At 36.1% G+C, this 14,678-nt stretch overlaps 1 long non-coding RNA gene across 1 annotated transcript; it reads left to right on the plus strand.

Moving 5' to 3' along the window:
* Positions 1 to 1,011: 1,011 nt before the first annotated feature.
* Positions 1,012 to 13,499, plus strand: LOC118354306 (uncharacterized). The gene is made up of 2 exons (XR_004814618.2): positions 1,012 to 1,175; positions 13,208 to 13,499. It is a non-coding gene; the product is annotated as an uncharacterized LOC118354306 (long non-coding RNA).
* Positions 13,500 to 14,678: the final 1,179 nt, after the last annotated feature.

The following is a 14,678-nucleotide window of genomic DNA, read 5'->3' on the forward strand; positions in this document are numbered from 1 at the left end:
GAAAATTTTTTTTTAATTTAAGGAAGAAATATAAATAAAGTCTATTAAATTCATGAATGCTTGCTTGAGTGATATTTGGCACTGAAAATCAATTAAAGAACCAGTTTTCACTTGGAGCGATACACCACAGGACAGAAACAAATAAGGGGCAAAACTAAATAATACCAGCCTATCTAACTAAGTTTTTTATTACCCTCTTTACACAAAGAATAGACAAAAATATTGATAGAGGCTCTGGACTTCTACAGACCATGGAATGAAGAATTTAAGTTGTCATTCTTATCTATATAACACAAGGTTGGCTATAGAAGCTCCCAACTGACATCTCCCATTTATAACAATCATTTTATTTATTGAGGGCAAGGGCTGTGTCTTAATTTAGTTAATCTCCTCAACTCATAACGTTTCTTATGCATAAGATATTGTGCTAGTTGATAGAAGAGACAGAAAAGATATCTTTTTAATTGAATCTGTAGAATTCTAATTTAATGTTTAGAATGTTCAAAATCACCTCACATGCTAAGTATCCATCACACTCAGAGAAATTAAATGATTTGCCCAATATCCCACCATTAATAAAGGGAATGAAAATGAGAGTTGAGATACCCAAAGTTCCAGGAAATTTAGATAAATATAAGGATAGGATCAGAAGAATCAGCTCATATTCTACTTAAACAAAAACAAAAAGAGAATACATGGTATTTATGGAAGTGGATATACTAAATGATATGAAAACTGTGGAAAAATATGATATTGGATAGGGACAGAAGATGAGCCACTGTAGAAGTTACAGTAAAGACTATAAAGCACAGCAATAACACATCTACACTAGGTGACCTGTTTTTTTTCTATCTCTAACATAAATGGTTTGACTTCACTGGGATGCCTGGCTCATACTCAACCTGTCATCAATTGACCACTCTTTCAGCACAAGGCCTGGATCAGCAGGGTCTTTTCTTAGAGAACACCGCTATTCTTTTATCATGATCCACAGCTGTGAGGTCACAATGGTGACTTTTTTGGGCAGTTACAATTACATTATCAGTGCCAGCAATAATTATTCAAATGATCATCTAATTGTTAAGTGATCCAAACTTAGAATGGATAATACCATGTGACAGTATTTCTCAACTTTCCACCAGGAGTTTGGAAATTATGGATTCATTGGTGAGGAGGTGAGCATCATTTGAGAATGAACAGTAGTTTCAGCTTTCAGCATAGGCAGACTCTGGCAGTATTTCCATCCTTTGGACGGGAAATAGAAAATTGTATTCTCATTTCCAGCTCTGCCCAGGGCCACAAGCAGAAGTGTGAAGATTATTGTTCTCTAAAAAAAGAGACATGAATATAACCACAGGCCAACAACATCATTAGCCACCCATTCAATACTGCAGTAATGATTGATGGAAAAAGGGAAGCTTTAGTCTCCTGGGATTGTCCAGAGTGGCTCATGACAGTAACAGCATTATTGCAGCCAGCCATAAATCACCAGTGTTACTGCACTTCTCTTGGAAAACTCTATAGCCATGGTCTCAAGGGTTTGCACAGTGAGTCTGCCTTGCATATTTAACATTGGCATTTTGATTCAAAATCTCTGAAAGAGGTCATAGCAGAATAGAAGTAAAGTTTACTTCTGAAAAATATATTTGGGATACTTCGGACCTGAATTAGAGTGTTTTTCTTAATTGAAACAACTTTTTTAAAAGTTCAAAAAAAATAAACAAATAACAAATTTTCTATAATGCCAGAGGTGAAAAATATAATCTATGAGCAGTAAACACATTTTTTTCCCACTAAGACGCTATAAAGGTGATAGGAAAATTGATGGCCTCATGGATGGTAATTTTGAGGTTGTTTGTTCTGAAGAACAATTAAAATATGATTGGCTTGGTGGAGCCCCTTAAGTTGTCAATTAAGTAAAGGGGGGAATCATGTAAGAAAGAAAGACATCTAGTTCAAGAAAGAGTAAAGAGCAAATGTGTTTCCTTCCTTTCCTTTCGAAAATCTCATTGAAATGACAGAAAACATAACCAAAATTAATTCATATGGTCTTTCCAAAATAATTACCCAGGCAAGAAATTAGGAGAACTTTTTGGAAGAGAGAGAGTACCTGACATCAGCTAAATGTAGAAAAAAAGAGTCTGGAAATCTGTAGGCCAAAAACAGAAAAGACCTGAGAAACCTAAGAGCCATTCTTTCCTGCAAAATTCTAGATTAACTTCTCATAGAGTCAGCAAGTATAGAAGGTGGTAGCAAATTGTGGGTAATTAATAATAATACCAGTGGAAATTTTGAACTAGTAGTCCCACTTCTCCAGTATGGAAAATGGGTGGAACTGTGAACTGCAATTTGGCCCTGGACAAATACAAAAGAAAAGGTCAATAAATAAGTAAAGTTGATGGAGCAGTTATTTCCTAGTATAAATGTATATTACACACACACAAACATATATATTCTCATACTTATAAAAGAGAAGTTTGTCATTTTCTGTTTTATAAAATGGGACAACATTGTGCAAAATTTTCTAAAGCATTGAAATAAAAAATAATTTTATTTTAGAATATATAGGACACATAAGATGTCGGTCATGTACCACAACTCAGGATATGTGAAAGAATTTCTAGTGAATAAGAAATTTGGCTGTGATTAGTTCATATGAAATGAAAAACTATTACTGTTACATCTATTTAACAAGACTCACTGGTTGATTCTTAAGAGAAGCTTTTTAGGTAATTGTGATGTGCAATTCAATTAAGAAAAAATTAAAACTACCAGTTTAACCAAATAGAAAACCTTGAGGTCACCAAATGTGAACATTATACAATTTTAATCATGTTATAAGAATCAAGATTGCAATCATGAGCTAAGAAAAAACTCTGGGTCATCATGCTGGCATAACCTCCAGGGGCTCATTCTTTCATTGTGATGGTTGAAGAAGAATATAGTTTGAAATTATACAGCTAAATCTATGATGTATCATTTAGTCTTCACCTCGGTGCAAGTAACAAAATCCCAGCTAACAATAGGCTAAGTGATAAAGACATTTAGTTCTCTCACACAAGAAGTCTTCAAGTTGGCAGTTCAAGAATTAATGCAGAAGCAATGACTCTAGATGACAAATTTTTTTACACAAATTTATGTTATTATTTAAATATGTGATGACACTATTACATAAAAATAACAGAGGCGATGTTCCAATAAATAACTTCAACACATAGCTAAGGTCTACATCAACTTGGCTATATATCATAACTCACTCTTCTGCCTTCTGTTTGGTAATTTATGAGGTTTTGTTAATGATTAAATTTTGCATGCTGATTTCTAGAATTTTAAAATGTGAAAGAATTTGACCTTATATAGAAAGAAAAAAAAAAACAAATGGATAAATATAGTACATTATATCTTAGTTCAAAATACTATTTTCAGATAGTCAAGGACCCAGAAAGTTCACCATCCATGTCCTCCTTCTAAAAAACTTGATTATAGGACAAACTGCAGTTGTGGAGGCAGAGAAAAATCAAGGCCATCCCACCTCAAGTTTAGCATTAGCACAAGTACAGCCATCTTAGGCCTGTGAATAAGAGCTGAACTTTACAGGAAAAACTGCAGAATGTCCTCAGCAGAGAATCCCATATCAGAAAGACAACAGAGCCCACGCCTGTGGCAGAAAGTCCCATATTAGAATGAGAACAGAGCTCAATGCCCTTGAAAGCCCCATATCAGATTGTAAACAGAACTTGAGAAATTTCTCCCCCCCTTCTGGAGGTCCTCTAGACCAGCCCATAAAAAACCCAGCTGTAACCCACTTCGGGGTCCAAGTCCCTGCTCCACTGTGTCAGGTAAACTTGGACCCAAGCTGGAGCTTGCAAATAAACCCTCGTGCGCTTGCGTCGGTGTCGGCTCCTTGGTGGTTTCTCGGATTCGCAATCTTGGGCACAACACAGTAAAGTAAAAATTCAATCCAAAAGACAAAAATGGGATCCAAGAAATGGTGAAATCACTTCATGCATCAGTCAGCTGGGGCTGCCATAACAAAATACTATAGACTGGGTGGCTTAAACAATAGAATTTTATTTTCTCACAGTTCTGGAGGCTGGAGACCTGAGATCAGGGTGCCAGCATGGTGAGTCTCTGGTGAGAACTCTTTTCCTACCTTGCAGATGGCCACCACTCCTATAATTTCACTGAGTACCACAAAGAGAATGAGCTTTCTATTGTCTCTTCTGATAATGACACTAATCCTGTCTGATTAATGCTCCACCCTTAAGACATCATTTAACCTTAATTACCTCCTAAGGTCCTATATCCAAACACAGTCACAATGGGAATTAGGGTTGCAATATATGATTGGGGGGGTGGGGACACAATTCAGTCCATAGCACCTAAGATTTGCAATAAAAAAAAAAAAAAAAACACCTCTGTATGAACACTGTGTCAATGCAAAACATGGTTCACATCAGAGCAGGAAGTCTGAGAACTTTGAAAAACCACCTTCAAAATTAGACTAGACACTACTGTGCAAATTTTTTAGTAAGAATGTATAAATCATAACAGACTCTTAATGAGAAAGTCTTCTTATTTAACATGAAAAGAAAGTTTTTAATTATCAGCAAATAAAAATAGAAAGTTATGATCCAAAGTAATATGTGGTATGATTTTGAGCAGCTGAGAAGAATATAAGAGATAACACTTTCTGAAATAATGAAGCCAAAACACTTAGGTAACTCAGAAAAGATCAATAGGATCAAACTAGTACTCTGAATTTATAGTTGTGTTTCCTAAAAGTGATTTGTCATTTTACCATACATTTTGCTTACAAGTCTGTATTCTCTTTTTAAAAAAAAATTATTTATTCATTCATGAAAGACACAGAGAGAGAGGCAGAGACACAGGCAGAGGGAGAAGCAGGCTTCCCGCAGGCAGCCCAATGCTGGACTTGATCCCAGGACACTAGGATCACGACCTGAGCTGAAGGCTGATGCTTAACCACTGAGCAACCCAGGCGTCCCCGGATCTGTCTTTTTATATTAATTTCTCCTGAAGAGTGATTCTAAAAGTAGTCTTGAATTTTAAACTTGATTTTAAATTACTGAAAGGTGAACCAATTTTTATAAATAATTAACAGTACATTAAGTTTTATTATCTGGAAACTTTAGTCTACACTAAGAAATGTGTAGTTCCAAGTCACAATAATAACCACCACCACAACAATAAAACATTATCTAAAATATTTTAATATTTTTTCTTAATCTGTTATTTTAACTTGGGTGGAACTTCTGGCAACTGATAATACATATTTTTTCAAGTAACTAAAGTTTAGTATCCCCTTCAGTTACATTTTAGTATCTTTTTTATTCTTTCAAATTAAAGTTAAACTTAATGTTTTTGTTTTAAAATGTCAACTATCATTCTTTACATAAATATGAATGATTTCAAATTTATCCTTTTTTTTCTTTTCTTTGATGAAGGATAGTTAGAAGAAAGGCAGGCAGGGACAAGGGACTCTTGCCCTAAGGGGAAACCAAACTTAAAAGGATTTAACACCAACCTGGAAGGAGTCCTCCACCCTTTCCCACGTGATAGGTAGATGACAAAAATCTGATTGGGTGACAAGCACAGGGAGGGTTAATCAGATTAAAACAGCCCACCAAAAAGCCCATAAAAACCCCTAGATTTAGAAACTGGTGGCAACCCTCTTGGGTCCCCTCTCTCTTTGGGAGCTTTGTACTATCGCTCAATAACTTCACTATCACTCAACAAACTGCTTTGCTGCCCGACACTCTTCATCTCCTCTACCTTTTCATTCCTCAAAGCAGCCTGGCAAAGAACCACAGGTACTGAAGGAAAAGAAATTCTGTAACATTATTTTCCAAATTTCCCACTATAAACATATCACTCTTCAAATAAGAATAATCTAAGGAATGCTATATTTATTTAAAGTGTAAAAAAATATGGATATTAAAAATGAAATATCTGAAGGGTGCTATGATGTGATCATGGATCTAAATGATCTCTGAAGACAAAGGAAAGCAGGATGTCAAGAAACAAGAAAGGGAGAGAGCGCACTAGACTAAATGTTTTCCACCGTTAGAAACAACCGAGTAGACTAGAATCCAACCTCAAAAATGTGTGAATGTTAGCCATTTTGGTAAATAAAACATAAATGCCCTAGATGCTTTTATACTTTGGACCATTTCCTCATTAATTTTATCTTTTGGGGGGGAGTTATCTTTGATATTTCCTACAAACAATTTGGATTATTTATAGCAAAAAAATATAAGAAAGTTGCCAAAGTCAGTCCCTGAGGTTTATCCTAATTAAGTAATAATAACAACAGCAACTGACTTTTGCTGAACACTGACTAGATGACAGGGATTATTCTAAACACTGTTCTTCAGCTAATTTAATCCTCCCAGCGCTGCCCCGAAGTCAGGGTGACTACCCTCTCCTTCGAGATGAGAGAACTGAGAGGTAAAAATTTTGTCACTTGCCCAGGTCACTCAGATCAAGCGGGAGTTCAGCACTAATCCAGACAGTCTGACTCCTGAGGCCAGCTCTAAACGACTACACTAAACTGTCCCTTTCAGGACAAACAATGCTGATCAATACTTGCTCCAGGATGAATCGAGAACCACATGAGAGTAAAAGGGAGGCTCGGTTTTCAATTTCCAACTTGGTTTATTAAAAAGGCACAAAGCTTCTCAGTGTGAATAAACTTGCTACAAGGAAAATGAAATTGGTTAACGTTGGAAAAGCATTTTACAGTTTACAAAGAAGTATTACATGTTAGAACTCACTTACTTAATGGGCCTCAAAATTGGGAAGCATTGGGAGGATCATTATTTTAGAGCTGAAGAATATGAGCATCCAAAAGCAGAGATGACTCCACTGATTATAACAGAGTCAGAACAAACGCGTGCTTTCTAACCTGGATCTTATGCTCCTTCCATCACTATTTCCAAGATGAATGCCAATTTTTAAAAAACGAAACAATTCTTCAAAAATCCATCTTTGTTTGAGAAATGCCAGGAAGAAACATGGAATTCTTTTTATTTGTTGCTGTGATAGGTTTTTCCCTTCATCCTTGCTCTCCATTCCAGTCCCCACTACCCACAGCCCCTCCCCTCAGGCAGCTACCCCACTGTGTTCAATATTTGTCCTTAAACTAGCACGTTTCCTTACAAAATTAAGTATGGGAAAAAAACTCCCTTATTTCTCTTCTGCTACTCACAATACTTCTGACCAAGAAATGTGTGGGGTTTTGCCCCATCTCAACCAATCCTCTAACATCAGGTGGGTGCCCTACCATTCAATGAAGTTATGACACTACCTATCTGGAGTTAACATCAGATCCCACAAGGATCTGACAAGACCACTCCCACTTCAGATGTCAGTTCCAGGTCACAGGTTGTCACCTGCACTTCTGATCAACTGGTTATAACTTAGAGATCTTTCTGTCATTTATGTATGGGGGTGAAGGGATCATAAAGCATGCATATTCTTTTTTATAAGTATTAATAATTTATTCAGATGTCCTTCCTTTTTAAAAAATATTTTATTTAAATTCAATTTAATTAACATGCAGTGTATTACTAGTTTCAGAGGTAGAGTTTAGTGATTCATCAGTTGCATAGAACACCCAGTGCCCATTAAACCATGTGCCCTCCTTAATGCTCATCACCCATTATCTCATCCCTCCACCCATCTCCCCTCCGTTGGTTTCCTAGAGTTAAGAGTTATGGCTTGCCTCCCTCTCTGTTTTCATCGTATTTTATTTTTCCTTCCCTTCCCCTACATTCATCTGGTTTTCTTCTTAAATTCCACATATGAGTGAAACCATATGATAATTGTCTTTCTCTCACTAACCTTTTGCTTAGCATAATACCCTCTAGTTCCATCCATGTCATTGCAAATGGCAACATTTCATTTTCTGATGGCTGAATGATATTCCGTTGTATATATATATACCACCTCTTCTGTATCTATTCATCTGTCTATGGACATCTGGGCTCTTTCCATAGTTTGGCTACTGTGGACAGTGATGCCATAAATATTGGGGTACATGTGTCCCTTCGAATCACTACGTTTGCATGCTTTGGATAAACACCCAGTAGTGCAATTGCTGAGTTGTAGGGTAGCTCTATTTTTAACTTTTTGAGGAAACTCCATACTATTTTCCAGAATGGCTGTGCCAGTTTGCATTCCCACCAACAGTGCAAGAGGATTTCCCTTTCCCTGCATCTTTGCCAACATCTGTTATTTCTTATTAATTTTAGTCATTCTGACTACTGTGAGACGGTATCTCATTGTGGTTTTGACTTGTATTTCCCTGACACTGAGTGATGTTGAGCATTTGTAAGTCTTCTTTGGGAAAATGTCTATTGAAGTCTTATACCCATTTCTTGATTAGATTTTTGGGGTTTGAAGTGTTAAGTTTGATAAGTTCTTTATAGATTTTGAATACTAGCCCTTCGTCTGATAAGACATTTGAAAATATCTTCTCCCATCCTGTAGGTTACTGTTTAGTTTTGTTGACTCTTTCCTTTGCTGTGCAGAAGCTTTTTATCTTGATGAGGTCCCAATAGTTCATTTTTGCTTTTGTTTCCCTTGCCTTTGGAGGCATATCTAGCAAGAAGCTGCTGCAGCTGAGGTTACAGAGGTTGCTGCCTGTGTTCTCCTCTAGGATTTAGATGGATTCCTGTCTCGCATTTAGGTCTTTCAACCATTTTGAGTTTGATTTTGTGTATAAGAAAGTTGTCCAGTTTCATTCTTCTACATGTGGCTGCCCAATTTTCCCAGCACCATTTGTTGAAGAGACTGTCTTTTTTCCATCTGATATTCTTTCCTGCTTTGTCTAAGATTAGTTGACAATAGAGTTGAGGACCCACTTCTAGGTTCTCTATTCTGTTCTGTTGATCCATGTGTCTGTTTTTGAGCCAGTACCACACTGTCTTGATGATCACAGGTTTGTAATACAACTTGAAGTCCAGAATTGTGATGCTACACCTTTGGTTTTCTTTTTCAACATTCCATTGGCTATTTGGGGTCTTTTCTGGTTCTGTGCAAATTTTACAATTGTTTGTTCCAGGTCTGTGGAAATGTTGATGGTATTTTGATAGGGATTGCATTGACTATATAGATGTTTCAGGTAGCATAGACGTTTAACAATATTTGTTCTTCCAATCCACAAGCATGATGTTTTTCCATTTCTTTGTGTCTTCCTCAATTTCTTTCATAAGTGTTCTATAGTTTTCAGAATACAGATCCTTTCCCTCTTTGGTAAGGTTTATTCCTAGGTATCTTATTGTTTTTGGTGCAGTTGTAAACCGGGTCGATTCCTTGATTTGCCTTTCTTCTGCGTCATTGTTAGTGCATAGAAATGCAACTGATTTCTGCTGCATTTGATTTTATATTCTGCAACTTAAGGCATGCATACTTTTAATTTCACCAAGGACTGGAACTCTGCTTCCAGGGGAAAAAAAATGTACCATTTACATTCTCAAGCAGAGCATAAAAATAATTATCTCTCACGTCCTCTCCAACCTTGGTAGCATGCTTCTTTCTCTTTCTTTCTTTTTTTTTTTTTTTTTTTTTTAGATTTTATTCATGAGAGACACACAGAGACAGAGAGAGAGAGAGAGAGAGGCAAGGACACAGGCAGAGGGAGAAGCAAGCTCCATGCAGGGAGCCTGTTGTGGGATTCAATCCCGGGACTCCAGGATTACACCCTGGGCCTAAGACAGGCGCTAAACCGCTGAGCCACCTAGGGATCCCCAGTGTGCTTCTTTCTAATTACAACTAAACTGATATATATGTAAAATTGTAACTCAGTGTGTTAATTTCTATTTCTTGGATTACTACTTTATGTACTGATTGACAGATCAGGCTTTTCCTTATCTATATTGCCAATTCCTATCCTCCACCTTTTTCCCATTTAACTCATTGCATTTTTCTTGTTACTTTTTAAAGAATTCACTTCATATTTTAGAAACTAAGCCCCTCTTGATCTTACAAAATTCAGATGTTGTCTTCCGAGGACTCATTTATCATTTCATTTAGTCAATGGCATCCTTTATTGAGCAAAACGATTTCCTTTCAGTGTAAATATACCTATTTCCCCTCTTAGAATTTGTGCTTTGAGAATCTCGTTTAAAAGCCTTTCTCCTCTCCTAAATTACAGAATATTCCTTACATTTTCTCCAGAAGTGATATTTAAGCTTTCATAATAATCTTTAATCCATCTAATCTACTGTTAGATTGAGTAAAATGGGGATCAGCTTTACTTTTTTCCGATATGGGAAGTCAGATTTCTAATATGATGCATAAACCATCCCTTCCCCTGGCTTTCTGGTCATTTTTATTTTGCATCATATTTCCAAATACAAACAGATATGACAGCAGAGGGGAGAGATAGCAGCTCATGATGGTAAAAGGTTTTCACCAAGACACTAGCCATGGTTATTGAATCATATGTGAAGGAAATTAATTAGCCAATGTTTACTCTTATTGTTTGGGACACAGCCTTCACTTAAATCTAAGAACTACATTTTATCCTGTGGTGTTTAATTAGTACTAACCTGCTCCTCTCCTCAAATTCACTCATCTTCTCACATCTCCAAACTTCTTTGTAAGAGCTTCCCTTTAGAAAACACTGGTCTGCCCAGCGTCTACTTCAGGGCTTCTGAAAACCCAATGGATTTCTTGGCAGACCTTGCCACTAACTTGTTCTTCCTATGCAAAATATTGGTCTTCCTGAGCTAAATTGTGAGACTCCCTTTTTTAAGAAGAGTTGCATGAAGTGACAGTCAAAAACATTATACAGCATGCATAATAATAATATGTGGGTAATCAAATCTCATGCTTCAAGAAATAAAGTAATTACTGCAGGATTTAGGAACGAGAGCCTACCTCTTCCATAAATAGCTCTGTTCAAATCACTGGAGGCTTTGTGTATAAATGTGTGTGTGTTTAAATATGAGTGTTTATGTGTGTTTATGTGAGGGAGAAAGACAAGTCATGTATACTAACAGAGGCCTTGGAGTGAGACTTCCCCCTTCTTCCTCCTAAACTTCTGGTATTAGCCAGTAGAAGAAATCAGTCTAGAACACATAGGGTTATAGTCTACATGACTGTAATAAATCTATCTCAGACTTTCACTGCTCATCCATGCTGCATTGCTTACCAGAGAATAATCTCCCCTGAGGCCATGCCCAGGTAAAAAATGCCAACCAGCATTCACAAAAAGGATTGCTTCTAGAATTCCTCTTGCAAAACAGTTGTTTCTTCATCTTAACATTTGATAGATTGGGAGCAAATCTAACATTTTCAACTGTATCACCCCTGCATAGAATACTATCAAAAGCAAACAAAAACTATTTTGCCAGTATTTTTCTCATAATGCAATCCTACTTCATTTAAGGCTAATTCAGCTATATATAAGAACCACTTCAATGACAAAATCCCTTTATGGTAGAGTTATGATTCTGAACTCTAATCCAGATACTCTGAATATCTTTCACCATCACAGCTTGGCTAGTAATAACCAATCCAAAAACAGATATGAAGAGTTTTAATCCAATTTCAAAAAATTTAATGAAAATCAAATTTATCTAATAAAGGGCTGTATTACAGCTTAAAACAAATGAGTTCACTTTGGGATTATATTATATGAACTCCGTGTATATTGATATATCTCTTTCCCACTAGTTTATAAACTCCTTGAGGGAAGGGCTATGCTTTTTACCTTTACATGCTCAGTGCCTGGCATGTTACAGAAAAGTAATAGATTAAACTGTTATTCAATCTGGCTTTTAATATTGATCATATTATGATATTGATATATTGATCAGAAGCTCTGATTGGCAGTTTGATATTTTATTAATGATAAAAATATGGAACGACAAATTAATTATTACTTTATAAAGACTATCTGAGAAACAGAGACCACATAAGAGGATTGATTTAAGTCAGAAATCACGCAATTATACTGATCACTGCATCACCCCAACTTTGGATTTCTCCAATGTGAGAGTGAATGTTGAATACCACAAAACCATCAAATGGATTTAAGAATAAAACTATAATAAACATGGCTCCTGAAATGGGTAGGCTTATTTTCTTGGTAATTCATCTTTAATGTAGTTATGAAGATGTGGGTAGAAATTATGAGGTTACAATACATAAGAAAATAATATGCAATCCTGAGCAGAACTAATTGTACCCAGAAATACTCCATCAGGAATTAAATCTCTTTTCTACTATCACCAATTATACTGCTAGACTTTTTAATTGCCACCAAAGAGCCAGAAATACTCAGGGAAATAGGAATGCACATGGCAGACCAGGTGAGAGAGAAATGACAAGAGAACATGCTAGGAAAAATTTCATAAATAATTCAGAAAGAAATGTGGCATAATACATAGAAAAAATCACTCCATTTCATGGAAGACAATCTCATAGATAGGAATCCAGGCTTATCTAATTAGCTAGTACTCTCAGATGATAGATGATAGATAGATATAGATAGATGATAGATGATAGATAGATAGATAGATAGATAGATAGATAGATAATGTTCTTAATGATATTATATGCTTGAATCTTTTTACTTGTTCCTGTTCTAAAGTTCCAGTTTAGTCAAGGTTAGGAGAGTAGAATCCATGTGGGAAAAAAAATATATTAATTTACCAATCTCAGTTTTCAGGCACTAAAAAATGTCAAAAGCAGTAATCAAATGGCTATAACATGATTATTTTGAAAGCAGTTTTCCTCACAAATTCTCCCAAAAAGGAAAACAATAATTGGCATATGGATGCAGGTCAACAAACATTTATTAAGACATAAGATCAAAGTTGGTGAAAGCTCTTGTCTATTATCAGTGTGTCCTCCCTTTACCTGGATTTCTAAAAATAACATTCTGTTTGTCAAATAAGGAACAAATTCAGGTGGGGGACATACATAAAAGGATGGCGATCCCTGTCCCCAAACCTTTCACTACTTTCTACCACTACCCTCTCAGTGAATTCCATCTTAAAAGAGTTTCCTCCAGGCTCAAACTTTTTGAGATTTAGACTTCATCAATTACATAATGGCATTTACTCTTCTTAAAATTATTCTTACAAATATTTTTAGGGGGAAAAAGTCATTTTTAAGAGGACTATGTTAAGACATGGACTATTCAGCCCACATCTTGTTCTTTTTATTCTAGGAACTCAGAACTGAATCTGGCCAACAAAGGAAAGAGAACCTACCCTGAAGACCTAATTGAAGTTAGTGCTATACAAACATATTCTTATGTTGGTGAATATATACTTACTGGCTGAAGTAAAGCACTCACAACCGATGAGTGGGCAGATCTACTTAAGTTTTCAAACTCATGCCTTACTCGGGGACAGAGACTATATTTTCCTTATAAATGGAACCAGAACACTCCTGACTCAGGAATTTTGTACAGCTTCCTGATGGGAGAGGCAGTATAGTAAATGTTATTTGGATGCTTAGGACATTTCAGTGATTTGTGAAACTGCAGGGAGAAATTGAGACAGTTTTCAAAAGTCTGGGATAAATGATCTTTATAACTATGGGGAATTGCAAAGTTAGAGTCCATGGCAGGGAGAACCAAAAGGAGAAAGGAAATTTAAGAGTCAAACTGACTAGGAAAATGATATTAAATTCAAAAGCTTTGGAACATCAGTATTTGGATACAGAAAGTCTTCTAATACACTGAAAATGTGTTACCTTGGGAAACCTGCAATTAACCAAATCAATTACTGAAATATCTCATGTGCCACAAATGGGCAGAGGGATTTTTATCTAGGAACACTAACATAATTTTATAGATGAAGCATTTGTCTAACTAATCCACTAAAGCAAGGCTGTGTCACCCAGAGAAGAAAAAAAAATGGCTAATGACAGAAAATGTAAACCAGCTAAGACAAGGCTTAAATGGAGTTTGCACATTCTCCAACCAAATACACCTTTTCTGCTTGCCCTTTCTCCCTGCAAAAAATGAACAAATAGAAAAAATAGATTCTTTAAGAAAGGCACCCTAGCAGGCTTGCTTGTGTGAGAGCAGCCAGAGAGCCAGTGGTCGTCAAAGTCATTTCAGTCATTCTGCCAATACGTGCTTTCTCTGCCTCACACTGATTGGAAGGGTTTTCTAATTTCAGTCACCACTTAGCCTGCTCATCCAGGCATCCTCCTTCCATACGCGAATTCCTCCTTATTACAAGGTCACTTTCACCTTATATTTCTGCCTTCTCTCTGGATGTGAAATATCCAGGTGTTCTGGATTATTAAAACATACACACTGCTTACCCTGCTTGGCAAAGATTATATTCATTGTTCATGGAGTTTTACATCTCATAATAAGCTACTTGTGTGATGATCCATTTTCGTTTTTAATTAGGATGTCCTCTGAATTCCCTTTTTGCTCCTGCAGACAAAAAAAAATTAATCAAGAAATATCTGTGAGCTCAGAAACAATTAAAATGCAATTCTTGTAGGAGTGTTATCAAATCAAAAGAATCTGGAATTAGTTGTTTGGTGTTATCATAATCAAAGCCAAACTTTCACTCTAAATGTAAAACATGTCTAGATAAGCCTTATTACATAGTTAAAATAGTGTTTTTAAGAAAGAAAATGGATCCCAGAATCTGGTTATAGGTATCCAGTATCAA

The sequence above is a fragment of the Canis lupus genome, chromosome 13 (assembly GCF_003254725.2).
Source record: "Canis lupus dingo isolate Sandy chromosome 13, ASM325472v2, whole genome shotgun sequence".
Classification (NCBI taxonomy): domain Eukaryota; kingdom Metazoa; phylum Chordata; class Mammalia; order Carnivora; family Canidae; genus Canis; species Canis lupus.